This window comes from Pseudophryne corroboree, chromosome 5 (assembly GCF_028390025.1).
Source record: "Pseudophryne corroboree isolate aPseCor3 chromosome 5, aPseCor3.hap2, whole genome shotgun sequence".
Taxonomy (NCBI): domain Eukaryota; kingdom Metazoa; phylum Chordata; class Amphibia; order Anura; family Myobatrachidae; genus Pseudophryne; species Pseudophryne corroboree.
In genome coordinates this window covers 657,887,782-657,908,118 of record NC_086448.1, presented here as the reverse complement: position 1 = coordinate 657,908,118, position 20,337 = coordinate 657,887,782, and the positions used below count along the sequence as shown (strand labels likewise).

The following is a 20,337-nucleotide window of genomic DNA, read 5'->3' as shown; positions in this document are numbered from 1 at the left end:
CCAAAGGTCTGTTTATGTCTGAGATGCTGTGCCCACAAATATATGCAGAAAAACACTGTAAATAATACACATTTAGTTCATTTTCTTTCTCTGTTTTATGAACAGGAGCCAGAATTTCAGTAAGTTTAGGTTTAGCCTATGCGGCACTTAGATGGACTGCCACTCGTACTATTTCCCTTACATCAGTAATGCTAAATAAAACACAGCCGCTATTTATTTCAGTGCAGATTATAACTGGAGAAGGTTGAAGATATACAATTAGAAGCTGTACTTTTAAATATGCATCATATTCGGCAGCATTAAACTAACAGTCTTATAGAGTTAAGATTGGGGTAATGCCCCTTCTCCCCGACGGCCGGGTTGGCTGATTGGTAATATTAAAACTAGTGATGTGCACCGGACATTTTTCGGGTTTTGTGTTTTGGTTTTGGATTCGGTTCCGCTGCCGTGTTTTGGATTCGGACGCGTTTTGGCAAAACCTCCCTGAAAATTTTTTGTCGGATTCGGGTGTGTTTTGGATTCGGGTGTTTTTTTACAAATACCCCTCAAAAACAGCTTACATCATAGAATTTGGGGTCATTTTGATCCCATAGTATTATTAACCTCAATAACCATAATTTCCACTCATTTCCAGTCTATTCTGAACACCTCACACCTCACAATATTATTTTTAGTCCTAAAATTTGCACCGAGGTCGCTGGATGACTAAGCTAAGCGACCCAAGTGGCCGACACAAACACCTGGCCCATCTAGGAGTGGCACTGCAGTGTCAGACAAGATGGCACTTCAAAAAATAGTCCCCAAACAGCACATGATGCAAAGAAAAAAAGAGGTGCACCAAGGTCGCTGGATGGCTAAGCTAAGCGACCCAATGGCCGACACAAACACCTGGCCCATCTAGGAGTGGCACTGCAGTGTCAGACAGGATGGCACTTCAAAAAATAGTCCCCAAACAGCACATGATACAAAGAAAAAAAGAGGTGCACCAAGGTCGCTGGATGGCTAAGCTAAGCGACCAAAGTGGCCGACACAAACACCTGGCCCATCTAGGAGTGGCACTGCAGTGTCAGGCAGGATGGCACTTCAAAAAAATAGTCCCCAAACAGCACATGATGCAAAGAAAAAAAGAGGAGCAATGAGGTAGCTGTGTGACTAAGCTAAGCGACCCAAGTGGCCGACACAAACACCTGGCCCATCTAGGAGTGGCACTGCAGTGTCAGACAGGATGGCACTTCAAAAAATAGTCCCCAAACAGCACATGATGCAAAGAAAAAAAAAGGTGCACCAAGGTCGCTGGATGGCTAAGCGACCCAAGTGGCCGACACAAACACCTGGCCAATCTAAGAGTGGCACTGCAGTGTCAGACAGGATGGCACTTCAAAAAATAGTCCCCAAAACAGCACATGATGCAAAGAAAAAAAGAGGTGCACCAAGGTCGCTGGATGGCTAAGCTAAGCGACCCAAGTGGCCAACACAAACACCTGGCCCATCTAGGAGTGGCACTGCAGTGTCAGACAGGATGGCACTCCAAAAAAATAGTCCCCAAACAGCACATGATGCAAAGAAAAAAGGAGGCGCAATGAGGTAGCTGTGTGACTAAGCTAAGCGACCCAAGTGGCCGACACAAACACCTGGCCCATCTCACGAATCCCTGGAAGAAGACCCTTAGAGGGTTGAAACGCGTTGGGCATCTACCACTAAACTCACACCGACACCGACAGGCAGTACGGGCCGTGGAACTCTTGTGAGAGCAGCCGAGCGGGGGTCACGTGACTCCCCTACCCGGAAGAAGCCAGCAGTGACGGAGAGAGACCCGAAGGAGAAGAGGTAAGCCGGTGAGGTGTTATCCGAGCCGAATCAGCGGAGGAGGGGGGAGAGACGGGTCAAGTAGCTCCGGTCCCGGCGGACGGTGAGCAGTGACAGCTCCAAACAAGCCCACACTAGCCAATCACCGCCAGATCAGTCCCTGTGGTGGCCGGATCTCCCATCACTGTCCGAACAAGGACAGAGGGGGGAATCCCTTCCCACGGGGCCTGGTCAGTCCGGTGCTCCCTGTCCCCTCACCCTCCCCGCACCAGGCGCACCTTTAACCCCGGGGAAACACCGCAATCACCGTAAGCCGGTACCACCAGTAGCTCGAGCAAATAGTCAGCGGGACGCCGCTGACTACTCTATAAGTGACTTTCACTCCATATTACCATTTGGAACCAGCTGGGTTACAGCTAAACAGACCCACCGTTTTCCTTTACGGATATTTTTTTCTAAATAACATATATTCATTTTTTCCTATTTTTATTTTTATTTTTATCTTTATTTTTATTCTATTTTCCATTCAAAACAAAACAAAAAACTTTTTTTCTTGTAGTCTTTTTCTTAGAATTAACTGGATACTGTACACCACCAAGATTACAGGTATACCAATCTGGTTGTGCACCCCAGAACTTTGCTCCAGCATTGTACCATCCCCAACATTTATTACATCACTACCCAGGGCATTTCCTTAACAGATCAATTTTAATTGATATTTCGCAATGCATGCACACCAATTATGCATTTGTTTTTTCCAATAATAAAACCAAAAAACTTTTAAATTTTCACGTGGTTTCACAGCATCATCATTTACATACTCATATAGGTTGAGCGCTACAAATCACAAATTGTTTAGTAGTTTCCGTAGGTCAGTCACCCTACTTTGTAAGCAGCTCGCCGAGCTCATTAAACCCAGTGCGCTGGTACAACCCCCTCCCTAAAGTAAGTCCATCTAGGAGTGGCACTGCAGTTTTCTAGCAAGAGGATGAGTGCTTCAATCCTCATGTGGATCTGAACCACTAGCCATGAACATAGGCCAGGGCCTCAGCCGTTCCTTGCCACTCCGTGTCGTAAATGGCATATTGGCAAGTTTACGCTTCTCATCAGACGCTTTTAATTTTGATTTTTGGGTCATTTTACTGAACTTTTGTAGTATACTTGACGACACAGAGGTAGGTAGAGCAGTGGCCTACTGTACCGTACTGCTATATATTATATACTGGTGGTCAGCAAAATTATGCACTGTCCTCCTACTATATATACTGTGCACAACTAAAATGCACCACAGGTATGGATGGATAGTATACTTGACGACACAGAGGTAGGTAGAGCAGTGGCCTACTGTACTGTACTGCTATATATTATATACTGGTGGTCAGCAAAATTATGCACTGTCCTACTACTATATATATATACTGTGCACAAAAACTTAAATGCACCACAGGTATGGATGGATAGTATACTTGACGACACAGAGGTAGGTAGAGCAGTGGCCTACTGTACCGTACTGCTATATAATATATACTGGTGGTCAGCAAAATTATGCACTGTCCTTCTACTATATATATACTGTGCACAAAAACTTAAATGCACCACAGGTATGGATGGATAGTATACTTGACGACACAGAGGTAGGTAGAGCAGTGGCCTACTGTACCGTATTGCTATATATTATATACTGGTGGTCAGCAAAATTATGCACTGTCCTACTACTATATATATATATTGTGCACAAAAACTTAAATGCACCACAGGTATGGATGGATAGTATACTTGACGACACAGAGGTAGTTAGAGCAGTGGACTACTGTACCGTACTGCTATATATTATATACTGGTGGTCAGCAAAATTATGCACTGTCCTACTACTATATATATACTGTGCACAAAAACTTAAATGCACCACAGGTATGGATGGATAGTATACTTGACGACACAGAGGTAGGTAGAGCAGTGGCATACTGTACCGTACTGCTATATATTATATACTGGTGGTCATAAAAATTATGCACTGTCCTACTACTATATATATACTGTGCACAAAAACTTAAATGCACCACAGGTATGGATGGATAGTATACTTGACGACACAGAGGTAGGTAGAGCAGTGGCCTACTGTACCGTACTGCTATATATTATATACTGGTGGTCAGAAAAATTATGCACTGTCCTACTACTATATATATACTGCGCACAAAAACTTAAATGCACCACAGGTATGGATGGATAGTATACTTGACGACACAGAGGTAGGTAGAGCAGTGGACTACTGTACCGTACGGCTATATATTAATACTGGTGGTCAGCAAAATTATGCACTGTCCTACTACTATATATATACTGTGCACAAAAACTTAAATGCACCACAGGTATGGATGGATAGTATACTTGACGACACAGAGGTAGGTAGAGCAGTGGCCTACTGTACCGTACTGCTATATATTATATACTGGTGGTCAGCAAAATTATGCACTGTCCTTCTACTGTATATATACTGTGCACAAAAACTTAAATGCACCACAGGTATGGATGGATAGTATACTTGACGACACAGAGGTAGGTAGAGCAGTGGCCTACTGTACCGTACTGCTATATATTATATACTGGTGGTCAGCAAAATTATTCACTGTCCTACTACTATATATATAGTGTGCACAAAAACTTAAATGCACCACAGGTATGGATGGATTGTATACTTGACGACACAGAGGTAGGTAGAGCAGTGGACTACTGTACCGTACTGCTATATATTATATACTGGTGGTCCGCAAAATTATGCTTAGTCTTACTACTATATATATACTGCGCACAAAAACTTAAATGCACCACAGGTATGGATGGATAGTATACTTGACGACACAGAGGTAGGTAGAGCAGTGGCCTACTGTACCTTACTGCTATATATTATATACTGGTGGTCAGCAGAATTATGCACTGTCCTACTACTATATATATACTGTGCACAAAAATAAGAATTTACTCACCGGTAATTCTATTTCTCGTAGTCCGTAGTGGATGCTGGGACTCCGTAAGGACCATGGGGAATAGCGGCTCCGCAGGAGACTGGGCACAACTAAAAGAAAGCTTTAGACTACTGGTGTGCACTGGCTCCTCCCACTATGACCCTCCTCCAGACTTCAGTTAGGATACTGTGCCCGGAAGAGCTGACACAATAAGGAAGGATTTTGAATCCCGGGTAAGACTCATACCAGCCACACCAATCACACCGTACAACTCGTGATACAATACCCAGTTAACAGTATGATAACAACTGAGCCTCTCAACAGATGGCTCAACAATAACCCTTTAGTTAGGCAATAACTATATACAAGTATTGCAGACAATCCGCACTTAGGATGGGCGCCCAGCATCCACTACGGACTACGAGAAATAGAATTACCGGTGAGTAAATTCTTATTTTCTCTGACGTCCTAAGTGGATGCTGGGACTCCGTAAGGACCATGGGGATTATACCAAAGCTCCCAATCGGGCGGGAGAGTGCGGATGACTCTGCAGCACCGAATGGGCAAACTCTAGGTCCTCCTCAGCCAGGGTGTCAAACTTGTAGAATTTAGCAAATGTGTTTGACCCCGACCAAGTAGCTGCTCGGCAAAGTTGTAGAGCCGAGACCCCTCGGGCAGCCGCCCAAGAAGAGCCCACTTTCCTCGTGGAATGGGCTTTCACTGATTTAGGATGCGGCAGTCCAGCCGCAGAATGTGCAAGCTGAATCGTACTACAGATCCAGCGAGCAATAGTCTGCTTTGAAGCAGGTGCACCCAACTTGTTGGGCGCATACAGGATAAACAGCGAGTCAGTCTTTCTGACTCCCGCTGTCCTGGAAACATAAATTTTCAGGGCCCTGACTACGTCCAACAACTTGGAAGCCTCCAAGTCATTAGTAGCCGCAGGCACCACGATAGGTTAGTTCAGATGAAAGGCTGATACCACCTTAGGGAGAAATTGGGGACGAGTCCTCAATTCTGCCCTATCCATATGGAAAATCAGATAAGGGCTTTTACATGACAAAGCCACCAATTCTGATACACGCCTGGCCGAAGCCAAGGCCAACAACATGACCACTTTCCACGTGAGATATTTCAATTCCACGGTTTTCAGTGGCTCAAACCAATGTGACTTTAGGAAATCCAACACAACGTTGAGATCCCAAGGTGCCACTGGAGGCACAAAAGGGGGCTGAATATGCAGCACTCCCTTAACAAAAGTTTGAACTTCAGGTAGTGAAGCCAGTTCTCTCTGGAAGAAAATCGATAGAGCCGAAATCTGGACCTTAATGGAACCCAATTTTAGGCCCATAGTCACCCCAGACTGTAGGAAGTGCAGGAAACGGCCCAGCTGAAATTCCTCCGTTGGGGCCTTCCTGGCCTCACACCACGCAACATATTTTCGCCATATGCGGTGATAATGGTTTGCGGTTACTTCTTTCCTAGCTTTAATCAGCGTAGGAATGACTTCCTCCGGAATGCCCTTTTCCTTCAGGATCCGGTGTTCAACCGCCATGCCGTCAAACGCAGCCGCGGTAAGTCTTGGAACAGACAGGGCCCCTGCTGCAGCAGGTCCTGTCTGAGCGGCAGAGGCCACGGGTCCTCTGACATCATTTCTTGAAGTTCCGGGTACCAAGCTCTTCTTGGCCAATCCGGAACAATGAGTATAGTTCTTACTCCTCTTCTCCTTATTATCTTCAGTACCCTTGGTATGAGAGGAAGAGGAGGGAACACATAAACCGACCGGTACACCCACGGTGTCACTAGAGCGTCCACAGCTATCGCCTGCGGGTCTCTTGACCTGGCGCAATATCTTTCTAGCTTTTTGTTTAGGCGGGACGCCATCATGTCCACCTGTGGCCTTTCCCAACGGTTTACAATCAGTTGGAAGACTTCTGGATGAAGTCCCCACTCTCCCGGGTGGAGGTCGTGCCTGCTGAGGAAGTCTGCTTCCCAGTTGCCCACTCCCGGAATGAACACTGCTGACAGTGCTAACACGTGATTTTCCGAGAATCCTTGTGGCTTCTGCCATCGCCGTCCTGCTTCTCGTGCCGCCCTGTCGGTTTACATGGGCGACTGCCGTGATGTTGTCTGACTGGATCAGTACCGGCTGGTTTTGAAGCAGGGGTTTTGCCTGACTTAGGGCATTGTAAATGGCCCTCAGCTCCAGAATATTTATGTGTAGGGAAGTCTCCTGACTCGACCATAGTCCTTGGAAGTTTCTTCCCTGTGTGACTGCCCCCCAGCCTCGAAGGCTGGCATCCGTGGTCACCAGGACCCAGTCCTGTATGCCGAATCTGCGGCCCTCTTGAAGATGAGCACTCTGCAGCCACCACAGCAGAGACACCTGGTCCTTGGAGACAGGGTTATCAGCCGATGCATCTGAAGATGCGATCCGGACCACTTGTCCAACAGGTCCCACTGAAAGGTTCTCGCATGGAACCTGCCAAATGGAATTGCTTCGTAGGAAGCTACCATCTTTCCCAGGATCCGCGTGCAGTGGAGCACCGACACCTGTTTTGGTTTTAGGAGGCCTTTGACTAGAGACGACAGCTCCTTGGCCTTCTCCTCCGGGAGAAACACTTTTTTCTGTTCTGTGTCCAGAACCATCCCCAGGAACAGTAGACGTGTCGTAGGGACCAGCTGTGACTTTGGAATATTTAGAATCCAGCCGTGCTGTTGTAGCACCTCCCGAGATAGTGCTACCCCGACCAACAACTGCTCCCTGGACCTCGCCTTTATCAGGAGATCGTCCAAGTACGGGATAATTAAAACTCCCTTCTTTCGAAGGAGTATCATCATTTCGGCCATTACCTTGGTAAAGACCCTCGGAGCCGTGGATAGACCGAACGGCAACGTCTGGAATTGGTAATGACAATCCTGTACCACAAATCTGAGGTACTCCTGGTGAGGATGGTAAATGGGGACATACAGGTAAGCATCCTTGATGTCCAGTGATACCATGTAATCCCCCTCGTCCAGGCTTGCAATAACCGCCCTGAGCGATTCCATCTTGAACTTGAATTTTTTTATATATGTGTTCAAGGATTTCAAATTTAAAATGGGTCTCACTGAACCGTCCGGTTTCGGTACCACAAACATTGTGGAATAGTAACCCCGTCCTTGTTGAAGTAGGGGCACCTTTACTATCACCTGCTGGGAATACAGCTTGTGAATTGCCTCTAACACTGCCTCCCTGTCTGAGGGAGTTGTTGGCAAGGCAGACTTGAGGAAACGGCGGGGGGGAGACGTCTCGAATTCCAGCTTGTACCCCTGAGATACTACTTGAAAGATCCAGGGATCCACCCGTGAGCAAGCCCACTGATCGCTGAAATTTTTGAGACGGGCCCCCACCGTACCTGGCTCCGCCTGTGGAGCCCCAGCGTCATGCTGTGGACTTAGAGGAAGCGGGGGAGGACTTTTGCTCCTGGGAACTGGCTGTATGCTGCAGCTTTTTCCCTCTACCTCTGCCTCTGGGCAGAAAGGACGCACCTTTAACCCGCTTGCCCTTATTGGGCCGAAAGGACTGTACCTGATAATACGGTGCTTTCTTTGGCTGTGAGGGAACATGGGGTAAAAATGTAGACTTCCCAGCTGTTGCTGTGGAAACGAGGTCCGAGAGACCATCCCCGAACAACTCCTCACCCTTATAAAGCAAAACTTCCATGTGCCTTTTAGAATCTGCATCTCCAGTCCACTGCCGAGTCCATAACCCTCTCCTGGCATAAATGGACATTGCACTTATTTTGGATGCCAGCCGGCAAATATCCCTCTGTGCATCCCTCATGTATAAGAGTGCGTCTTTAATATGCTCTACGGTTAGCAATATAGTGTCCCTGTCTAGGGTATCAATATTTTCCGACAGGGAATCTGACCACGCAGCTGCAGCACTGCACATCCATGCTGACGCAATAGCTGGTCTCAGTATAACACCTGTGTGTGTATATATAGACTTCAGGATAGCCTCCTGCTTTCTATCAGCAGATTCCTTCAGGGCGGCCGTATCCGGAGACGGTAGTGCCACCTTCTTTGACAAGCGTGTGAGCGCTTTATCCACCCTAGGGGATGTTTCCCAACGTGACCTATCCTCTGGCGGGAAAGGGTACGCCATTAGTAACCTCTTAGAAATTACCATTTTCTTAACGGGGGAAGCCCACGCTTCTTCACACACTTCATTTAATTCCTCAGATGGAGGAAAAACAACTGGTAGTTTTTTCTCTCCAAACATAATACCCTTTTTTGTGGTACCTGGGGTAACATCAGAAATGTGCAACACATTTTTCATTGCCTCAATCATGTAACGTGTGGCCCTATTGGAAGTTACATTTGTCTCATCGTCGTCGACACTGGAGTCAGTATCCGTGTCGACATCTGTGTCTGCCATTTGAGGTAGCGGGCGTTTTAGAGCCCCTGATAGCTTTTGAGATGCCTGGGCAGGCACAGGCTGAGAAGCCGGCAGTCCCATATTTGGTATGTCGTCAAACCTTTTATGCAAGGAGTCGACACTGTCGCGTAATTCCTTCCACAGAACCATCCACTCAGGTGTCGACCCCGCAGGGGGTGACATCACATTTATCGGCATTTGCTCCGCCTCCACATACGCCTCCTCATCAAACATGTCGACACAGCCGTACCGACACACCGCAAACACACAGGGAATGCTCTGACAGAGGACAGGACCCCACAAAGCCCTTTGGGGAGACAGAGAGAGAGTATGCCAGCACACACCAGAGCGCTATATAACACAGGGATCCCACTATAATGAGTGTTTTTCCCTTATAGCTGCTTATTATATATATGTATATATATACTGCGCCTAAATTTAGTGCCCCCCCCTCTCTTTTTTACCCTTATGTTGCTTGTCACAATGCAGGGGAGAGCCAGGGAGCGTCCTTCCAGCGGAGCTGTGAGGGAAAAATGGCGCCAGTGTGCTGAGGGAGATAGCCCCGCCCCTTTTCCGGCGGACTTCTCCCGCTTTTTCTGGAATTCTGGCAGGGGTATATTTACACCTATATAGCCTTCCTGACTATATATGGTGTAGATTTGCCAGCCAAGGTGTCTTATATTGCCCTCAGGGCGCCCCCCCCAGCGCCCTGCACCCATCAGTGACCGGAGTGTGAGGTGTGCATGAGGAGCAATGGCGCACAGCTGCAGTGCTGTGCGCTACCTTGTTGAAGACAGAAGTCTTCTGCCGCCGATTTTCCGGAACACTTCTTGCTTCTGGCTCTGTAAGGGGGCCGGCGGCGCGGCTCCGGGAACGAACACCAAGGTCGGGTCCTGCGGTCGATCCCTCTGGAGCTAATGGTGTCCAGTAGCCTAAGAAGCCCAAACTACCACCAGTTAGGTAGGTTCGCTTCTTCTCCCCTTAGTCCCTCGCTGCAGCAGATCTCACTGTAAAATAAAAAACCTAAAATATACTTTCTTTCTAGGAGCTCAGGAGAGCCCCTAGTGTGCATCCAGCTCAGCCGGGCACAAGATTCTAACTGAAGTCTGGAGGAGGGTCATAGTGGGAGGAGCCAGTGCACACCAGTAGTCTAAAGCTTTCTTTTAGTTGTGCCCAGTCTCCTGCGGAGCCGCTATTCCCCATGGTCCTTACGGAGTCCCAGCATCCACTTAGGACTTCAGAGAAAACTTAAATGCACCACAGGTATGGATGGATAGTATACTTGACGACACAGAGGTAGGTAGAGCAGTGGACTACTGTACCGTACTGCTATATATTATATACTGGTGGTCAGCAAAATTATGCACTGTCCTACTACTATATATATACTGTGCACAAAAACTTAAATGCACCACAGGTATGGATGGATAGTATACTTGACGACACAGAGGTAGGTAGAGCAGTGGACTACTGTACCGTACTGATATAATTCTGGTGGTCACTGGTCAGCAAAATTCTGCACTGTCCTCCTACTATATACTACAATGCAGCACAGATATGGAGCGTTTTTCAGGCAGAGAACGTATAATAGTGGTGGTCACTGGTCAGCAAAACTCTGCACTGTCCTCCTACTATATAATACTGGTGGTCCCCAGTCCCCACAATAAAGCACACTGAGCACAGATATTTGCAGCACACTGAGCACAGATATGGAGCGTTTTTCAGGCAGAGAACGTAGATATTTGCAGCACACTGAGCACAGATATTTGCAGCACACTGAGCACAGATATTTGCAGCACACTGAACACAGAAACTGAGAGAACGCCAGCCACATCCTCTCACTATCATCTCCAATGCACGAGTGAAAAATGGCGGCGACGCGCGGCTCCTTATATAGAATACGAATCTCGCGAGAATCCGACAGCGGGATGATGACGTTCGGGCGCGCTCGGGTTAACCGAGCAAGGCGGGAAGATTCGAGTCCGCCTCAGAACCGTGTAAAATGGGTGAAGTTCGGGGGGGGTCGGATTCCGAGGAACCGAACCCGCTCATCACTAATTAGAACATTCTTAAAAATCCTGACTCCCCGATTCCAACAGAAATTGGTCGGGATCAGCAAATTGGGCATTTTTAATATGGTTAATTTACCCAATTCCCTGACGAATTGCCGATAATCCGGTAGGCAGATTGTCATTTTCCGGCAGGGTCGGGGAATCGCCTCATAGATGTATTAGGACCTTTACTGTTGTAAATCTGAAAAGGGGGATCCCCTGTCTAAGTGCTTACTACACTACAAGTAACCCACAGTTCAAGAAACCCTGCCCTAGCAAACACAACATTGAGTACATTACAATGAATTTAAAGAATACATTGATAGTAAACTGAATGGTTTTCAATGTGAAGAAAGAATAAATGTACTTCTCCAATAGTAACATATATTTGAAATGATTTCATATTATGTAATCAAATTTCACATAGTTTGTGTGGTATTAGGCTTATGCAGAGTTGAATGTATACTGATTTGCATAGCATACATTGTGTGAAATCACACAGCACATGTTCAGAAAACAAACGCACATAAATGTGAAAATGCAGAGTCGTACGCATCGGGGCACATGGGCCTCATTTAGAGGTGCATAGTCGTACGCAATCTGTGCACATTGAGGTGCAGAGTGTTACGAGCCGCTGTCACAGCTCATCTCTCTGCCAGGTTCCGGTTGTTGCTAGGGGATCAGGACATCAGAGAACTTCCACCCAGTGGCCCCCCGCCGGTTCCCTAAGCAACCAGGCTGTGGCTTCTAGGTAACTAGGGACGTTGCTGGCCAGCCATATGTGCAGCGCTGCAGCTGCATGAAATTTAGTAAGTAAAATAGTAAGACATTCCCAGGCTGGCTCTCCCCCAGGCTGGTGCTGTTCTTAAAAGTCAACCAGCCCAGATCTCTGTGCCGGTTATTGTTTGTGCCTTGTGTATAAGCAACTGGTCCTTGTCCGCAAGCCTTACTGATTCTGTGAATACTCTGCTGGATTTCCTGCCTGTCCGTGTCATGTTCCTGACCTGTCTTCACCCACCTCCAGTCTAGTGTGTACCTGTGCTCAGCCTGCAAGATATACCATTCATTCTGTGCCTCCATTCCATCTGCTCAGTGTTTGCATACCATCTACCCAGTGCCTGCCAGCCATCTTCACAGAGCCTTATCTGCCCTGGCTGAGATTCGGACCCAGCTCTGACCTTACACTCCATGCTCCCGTGTGTTTCTATCCTTACTTACTCCCAGACCATTGTTCTGTGGTCTCCAGCCTATTGTGTGAGCCATAACTGCTGGAGGTTTAAGTCCAGGGGCCCCCTAAGTACTGGTGTGCATATCGAGCACTAAGGGAACAATGGGGGGTTCTTATTGGTGAAGACCCTCTTGAGGGCTCTAGGGTCTTACACCAATAGCCTGGAGTTCCCAAACATTATAACACAGAGTCGTATGTAATCTGGGCACATTAGGCCTCATTTACAGGTGCTGAGTCGTACGCCTCTGGGCACATTGGGCCTCATTCAGAGATGCAGAGTCGTACGCAATCTGGGCATATTGAGCCTCATTCAGAGGTGCAGAGTTGTAGGCAATCTGTGCACAATGGGGCAAATGTATTAACCTTGAGAAGGCATAAGGAAGTGATAAACCAGTGATAAACAAGGTGATAAACGCACCAGCCAGTCAGCTATCAACTGTCAATTTACATATTGGAGCTGATTGGCTAGTGCGTTTATCACCTTGCACTTATCACCGGTTTATCACTTCCTTATGCCTTCTCCAGGTTAATACATCTGCCCCATTGTGCCTCATTCAGAGGTGCAGAGTCGTACACGCAATCTGGGCACATTGGGTCTCATTCAGAGGTGCACACAGTTGCATGTGCAGCTGCAATTTCACTCGCAGAGTGCTTGAGAAAATATGCTAATTTCTCAGCCACTGTCTTGTGCACAGAGACGCCCACTGCCGCTGTTTCACATCCGCTGCTCACACACCTAAGCCGGAACATTGGGTGCACATCGGGCATACCATCGGACCTCTGAGCAACCCTACTCTGTCTCGGACTGAGCAGCTCTCCTAATACGCCAGGGCCTCTCCAGCTGCAAATAAATTTGCAGTGGCTGAATAGGCAACACCCAGAATACGGCCCTGACATACCTGTGCTTTCTATCCACAGTGCGGCTGTGATGCATGCGCAGTGGCAAAAAAATTGCTCCCCTGGCCGACATTGTGTGCACCTCTGAATCAGGCTTAATGAGCATTTACCTAAGAAGAGGAGGAACTAGGATGTAAAAAGGTATTCTTGCAAGATTCATGGAAGGCTCATTCATGCACCTCTGTGGCTACGTTTATGCACCTCAAGCAATTGGACACCTGGTAGCAGGAGTATCTTTAGCACCTAGAGTAGGTGCAAGTAAACACTGATGAGAACAACTAAGAGTGGCGGTGGCTGCAGCGCCAACTACCTTGTGCAGCAGGGTACACTAGGCATATAAACATACATGTGCAGATGTATATAATATATTTGCTGGCTTGTGTCCGGCAGTGGCGCTGTATACCACAGCCGCTGTGCAGAACCCAGGACACGGCATTAGGATTCCCTTTCCTAATCCCGCCCGCAGACTAGAGATGTGCACTTGAAATTTTTTGGGTTTTGTGTTTTGGTTTTGGGTTCGGTTCCGCGGCCGTGTTATGGGTTCGACCGCGTTTTGGCAAAACCTCACCGAATTTTTTTTGTCGGATTCGAGTGTGTTTTGGATTCGGGTGTTTTTTTCAAAAAACCCTAAAAAACAGCTTAAATCATAGAATTTGGGGGTCATTTTGATCCCAAAGTATTATTAACCTCAAAAATCATAATTTCCACTCATTTTCAGTCTATTCTGAATACCTCACACCTCACAATATTATTTTTAGTCCTAAAACTTGCACCGAGGTAGCTGTGTGAGTAAGATAAGCGACCCTAGTGGCCGACACAAACACCGGGCCCATCTAGGAGTGGCACTGCAGTGTTACGCAGGATGGCCCTTCCAAAAAACACTCCCCAAACAGCACATGACGCAAAGAAAAAAAGAGGCGCAATGAGGTAGCTGTGTGAGTAAGATAAGCGACCCTAGTGGCCGACACAAACACCTGGCCCCATCTAGGAGTGGCACTGCAGTGTCACGCAGGATGGCCCTTCCAAAAAACACTCCCCAAACAGCACATGACGCAAAGAAAAAAGAGGCGCAATGAGGTAGCTGTGTGAGTAAGATAAGCGACCCTAGTGGCCGACACAAACACCGGGCCCATCTAGGAGTGGCACTGCAGTGTCACGCAGGATGGCCCTTCCAAAAAACACTCCCCAAACAGCACATGACGCAAAGAAAAAAAGAGGTGCAATGAGGTAGCTGTGTGAGTAAGATAAGCGACCCTAGTGGCCGACACAAACACCTGGCCCATCTAGGAGTGGCACTGCAGTGTCACGCAGGATGGCCCTTCCAAAAAACACTCCCCAAACAGCACATGACGCAAAGAAAAATTAAAGAAAAAAGAGGTGCAAGATGGAATTGTCCTTGGGCCCTCCCACCCACCCTTATGTTGTATAAACAGGACATGCACACTTTAACCAACCCATCATTTCAGTGACAGGTCTGCCACACGACTGTGACTGAAATGACGGGTTGGTTTGGACCCCCACCGAAAAAGAAGCAATTAATCTCTCCTTGCACAAACTGGCTCTACAGAGGCAAGATGTCCACCTCATCATCATCCTCCGATATATCACCGTGTACATCCCCCTCCTCACAGATTATCAATTCGTCCCCACTGGAATCCACCATCTCAGCTCCCTGTGTACTTTGTGGAGGCAATTGCTGCTGGTCAATGTCTCCACGGAGGAATTGATTATATTCATTTTAATGAACATCATCTTCTCCACATTTTCTGGAAGTAACCTCGTACGCCGATTGCTGACAAGGTGAGCGACGGCACTAAACACTCTTTCGGAGTACACACTTGTGGGAGGGCAACTTAGTAGAATAAAGCCAGTTTGTGCAAGGGCCTCCAAATTGCCTCTTTTTCCTGCCAGTATAAGTACGGACTGTGTGACGTGCCTACTTGGATGCGGTCACTCATATAATCCTCCACCATTCTTTCAATGGGGAGAGAATCATATGCAGTGACAGTAGACGACAGGTCCGTAATCGTTGACAGGTCCTTCAGTCCGGACCAGATGTCAGCATCAGCAGTCGCTCCAGACTGCCCTGCATCACCGCCAGCGGGTGGGCTCGGAATTCTGAGCCTTTTCCTCGCACCCCCAGTTGCGGGAGAATGTGAAGGAGGAGATGTTGACAGGTCGCGTTCCGCTTGACTTGACAATTTTCTCACCAGCAGGTCTTTGAACCCAAGCAGACTTGTGTCTGCCGGAAAGAGAGATCCAAGGTAGGTTTTAAATCTAGGATCGAGCACGGTGGCCAAAATGTAGTGCTCTGATTTCAACAGATTGACCACCCGTGAATCCTTGTTAAGCGAATTAAGGGCTCCATCCACAAGTCCCCACATGCCTAGCGGAATCGCTCCGTGTTAGCTCCTCCTTCAATGTCTCCAGCTTCTTCTGCAAAAGCCTGTTGAGGGGAATGACCTGACTCAGGCTGGCAGTGTCTGAACTGACTTCACGTGTGGCAAGTTCAAAGGGCAGCAGAACCTTGCACAACGTTGAAATCATTCTCCACTGCGCTTGAGACAGGTGCATTCCACCTCCTATATCGTGCTGAATTGTATAGGCTTGAATGGCCTTTTGCTGCTCCTCCAACCTCTGAAGCATATATAGGGTTGAATTCCACCTCGTTACCACTTCTTGCTTCAGATGATGGCAGGGCAGGTTCAGGCGTTTTTGGTGTTGCTCCAGTCTTCTGTACGTGGTGCCTGTACGCCGAAAGTGTCCCGCAATTCTTCTGGCCACCGACAGCATCTCTTGCACGCCCCTGTCGTTTTTTAAAAAATTCTGCACCACCAAATTCAAGGTATGTGCAAAACATGGGACGTGCTGGAATTTGCCCATATTTAATGCACACACAATATTGCTGGCGTTGTCCGATGCCACAAATCCACAGGAGAGTCCAATTGGGGTAAGCCATTCCGCGATGATCTTCCTCAGTTGCCGTAAGAGGTTTTCAGCTGTGTGCGTATTCTGGAAACCGGTGATACAAAGCGTAGCCTGCCTAGGAAATAGTTGGCGTTTGCGAGATGCTGCTACTGGTGCCGCCGCTGCTGTTCTTGCGGCGGGAGTCCATACATCTACCCAGTGGGCTGTCACAGTCATATAGTCCTGACCCTGCCCTGCTCCACTTGTCCACATGTCCGTGGTTAAGTGGACATTGGGTACAGCTGCATTTTTTAGGACACTGGTGACTCTTTTTCTGAGGTCTGTGTACATTTTCGGTATCGCCTGCCTAGAGAAATGGAACCTAGATGGTATTTGGTACCGGGGACACAGTACCTCCAACAAGTCTCTAGTTGGCTCTGCAGTAATGATGGATACCGGAACCACGTTTCTCACCACCCAGGATGCCAAGGCCTCAGTTATCCGCTTTGCAGCAGGATGACTGCTGTGATATTTCATCTTCCTCGCAAAGGACTGTTGGACAGTCAATTGCTTGGTGGAAGTAGTAAAAGTGGTCTTACGATTTCCCCTCTGGGATGACCATCGACTCCCAGCAGCAACAACAGCAGCGCCAGCAGCAGTAGGCGTTACACGCAAGGATGCATCGGAGGAATCCCAGGCAGGAGAGGAATCGTCAGAATTGCCAGTGACATGGCCTGCAGGACTATTGGCATTCCTGGGGAAGGAGGAAATTGACACTGAGGGAGTTGGTGGGGTGGTTTGCGTGAGCTTGGTTACAAGAGGAAGGGATTTACTGGTCAGTGGACTGCTTCCGCTGTCGCCCAAAGTTTTTGAACTTGTCACTGACTTATTATGAATGCGCTGCAGGTGACGTGTAAGGGAGGATGTTCCGAGGTGGTTAACGTCCTTACCCCTACTTATTACAGCTTGACAAAGGCAACACACGGCTTGACAAATGTTGTCCGCATTTCTGTTGAAATACTTCCACACCGAAGAGCTGATTTTTTTGGTATTTTCACCAGGCATGTCAACGGCCATATTCCTCCCACGGACAACAGGTGTCTCCCCGGGTGCCTGACTTAAACAAACCACCTCACCATCAGAATCCTCCTTGTCAATTTCCTCCCCAGCGCCAGCAACACCCATATCCTCCTCATCCTGGTGTACTTCAACACTGACATCTTCAATCTGACTATCAGGAACTGGACTGCGGGTGCTCCTTCCAGCACTTGCAGGGGGCGTGCAAATGGTGGAAGGCGCATGCTCTTCACGTCCAGTGTTGGGAAGGTCAGGCATCGCAACCGACACAATTGGACTCTCCTTGTGGATTTGGGATTTCGAAGAACGCACAGTTCTTTGCGGTGCTTTTGCCAGCTTGAGTCTTTTCATTTTTCTAGCGAGAGGCTGAGTGCTTCCATCCTCATGTGAAGCTGAACCACTAGCCATGAACATAGGCCAGGGCCTCAGCCGTTCCTTGCCACTCCGTGTGGTAAATGGCATATTGGCAAGTTTACGCTTCTCCTCCGACAATTTTATTTTAGATTTTGGAGTCCTTTTTTTACTGATATTTGGTGTTTTGGATTTTACATGCTCTGTACTATGACATTGGGCATCGGCCTTGGCAGACGACGTTGCTGGCATTTCATCGTCTCGGCCATGACTAGTGGCAGCAGCTTCAGCACGAGGTGGAAGTGGATCTTGATCTTTCCCTAATTTTGGAACCTCAACATTTTTGTTCTCCATATTTTAATAGGCACAACTAAAAGGCACCTCAGGTAAACAATGGAGATGGATGGATACTAGTATACTTATGGATGGACGAGCGACTGCCGACACAGAGGTAGCTACAGCCGTGGACTACCGTACTGTGTCTGCTGCTAATATAGACTGGATGATAATGAGATGAAATCAATATATATTATATCACACTAGTACTGCAGCCGGACAGGTATATATTATGTAATGACTGATGACGGACCTGCTGGACACTGTCAGCTCAGCAGCACCGCAGACTGCTACAGTAAGCTACTATAGTAGTATGTATAAAGAAGAAAGAAAAAAAAAAACCACGGGTAGGTGGTATACAATTATGGATGGACGAGCGACTGCCGACACAGAGGTAGCTACAGCCGTGGACTACCGTACTGTGTCTGCTGCTAATATAGACTGGATGATAATGAGATGAAATCAATATATATATATATATATATATATATAATATCACTAGTACTGCAGCCGGACAGGTATATATATTTATTATGTAATGACTGATGACGGACCTGCTGGACACTGTCAGCTCAGCAGCACCGCAGACTGCTACAGTAAGCTACTATAGTAGTATGTATAAAGAAGAAAGAAAAAAAAAACACGGGTAGGTGGTATACAATTATGGATGGACGAGCGACTGCCGACACAGAGGTAGCTACAGCCGTGGACTACCGTACTGTGTCTGCTGCTAATATAGACTGGATGATAATGAGATGAAATCAATATATATATATATATAATATCACTAGTACTGCAGCCGGACAGGTATATATATTTATTATGTAATGACTGATGACGGACCTGCTGGACACTGTCAGCTCAGCAGCACCGCAGACTGCTACAGTAAGCTACTATAGTAGTATGTATAAAGAAGAAAGAAAAAAAAAAACACGGGTAGGTGGTATACAATTATGGATGGACGAGCGACTGCCGACACAGAGGTAGCTACAGCCGTGGACTACCGTACTGTGTCTGCTGCTAATATAGACTGGATGATAATGAGATGAAATCAATATATATATATATATATAATATCACTAGTACTGCAGCCGGACAGGTATATATATTTATTATGTAATGACTGATGACGGACCTGCTGGACACAGTCAGCTCAGCAGCACCGCAGACTGCTACAGTAAGCTACTATAGTAGTATGTATAAAGAAGAAAGAAAAGAAAAACCACGGGTAGGTGGTATACAATATTATATATATATTATATACAATTATATATATATATATATATATATATTAAACTGGTGGTGACTGGTGGTCAGGTCACTGGTCACACTATCAGCAACTTGCAAGTAGTACTCCTAAGCAGACAATCACAATATATATTATACTGGTGGTCAGTGTGGTCACAATGGCAGTGTGGCACTCTGGCAGCAAAAGTGTGCACTGTACGTTATATGTACTCCTGAGTCCTGCTCTCAGACTCTAACTGCTCCCCACTGTCAGTGTCTCCCCCACAAGTCAGATAATATACAGTCACACTATCTATCACTTCAGCAAGTAACTAGTACTCCTCCTAATGCTTCCCAAAATTACTACTGTGTCTCTCTCTACTGTCTCACTCTCTTCTCTATAAACGGAGAGGACGCCAGCCACGTCCTCTCCCTATGAATCTCAATGCACGTGTGAAAATGGCGGCGACGCGCGGCTCCTTATATAGAATCCGAGTCTCGCGATAGAATCCGAGCCTCGCGAGAATCCGACAGCGGGATGATGACGTTAGGGCGCGCTCGGGTTAACCGAGCAAGGCGGGAAGATCTGAGTCGCTCGGACCCGTGTAAAAAAACATGAAGTTCGGGCGGGTTCGGATTCCGAGGAACCGAACCCGCTCATCCCTACCGCAGACTCCTGTGAACTAGCCAATGAGAGTCTGGGGGCGGGCTTAGAAGAGGTGTTTCTAATGCAGAGTCCTGGGTTCTGCACAGTGGCTGTGGTACAGAGCGCTGCTGCCAATAATGGACACACGCCAGCACAAATGTTACATACATCTACTCAGGTATGTTTACATGTGCTTAGCGTTCCCCCCTGCACAAGGTAGTTGGCACTGCAGCCACTGCTGACTATGAGGGAACCAGCTGGATCTAGAGATGCACGCAGCACTATTTTTTTTGTACAGAATTCTTTTGAGTAAGTTTTTACATCCAGTCCTCACTCTGCCCCATTATGTTAAGTGTTTACTGAACAAACACAGTGGCGTCATGAGGTGGGTGCGGGGGGTGCGGCCCGCACCCAGGTGTCAC

The 20,337-nt window shown here is 47.3% G+C and overlaps 1 protein-coding gene across 1 annotated transcript in view; it reads right to left on the bottom strand.

Moving 5' to 3' along the window:
* The window catches only part of LOC134929650 (chloride channel protein C-like), a 563,568-nt gene that overhangs the window by 254,880 nt on the left and 288,351 nt on the right, over positions 1-20,337 (bottom strand). The window lies entirely within an intron of this gene.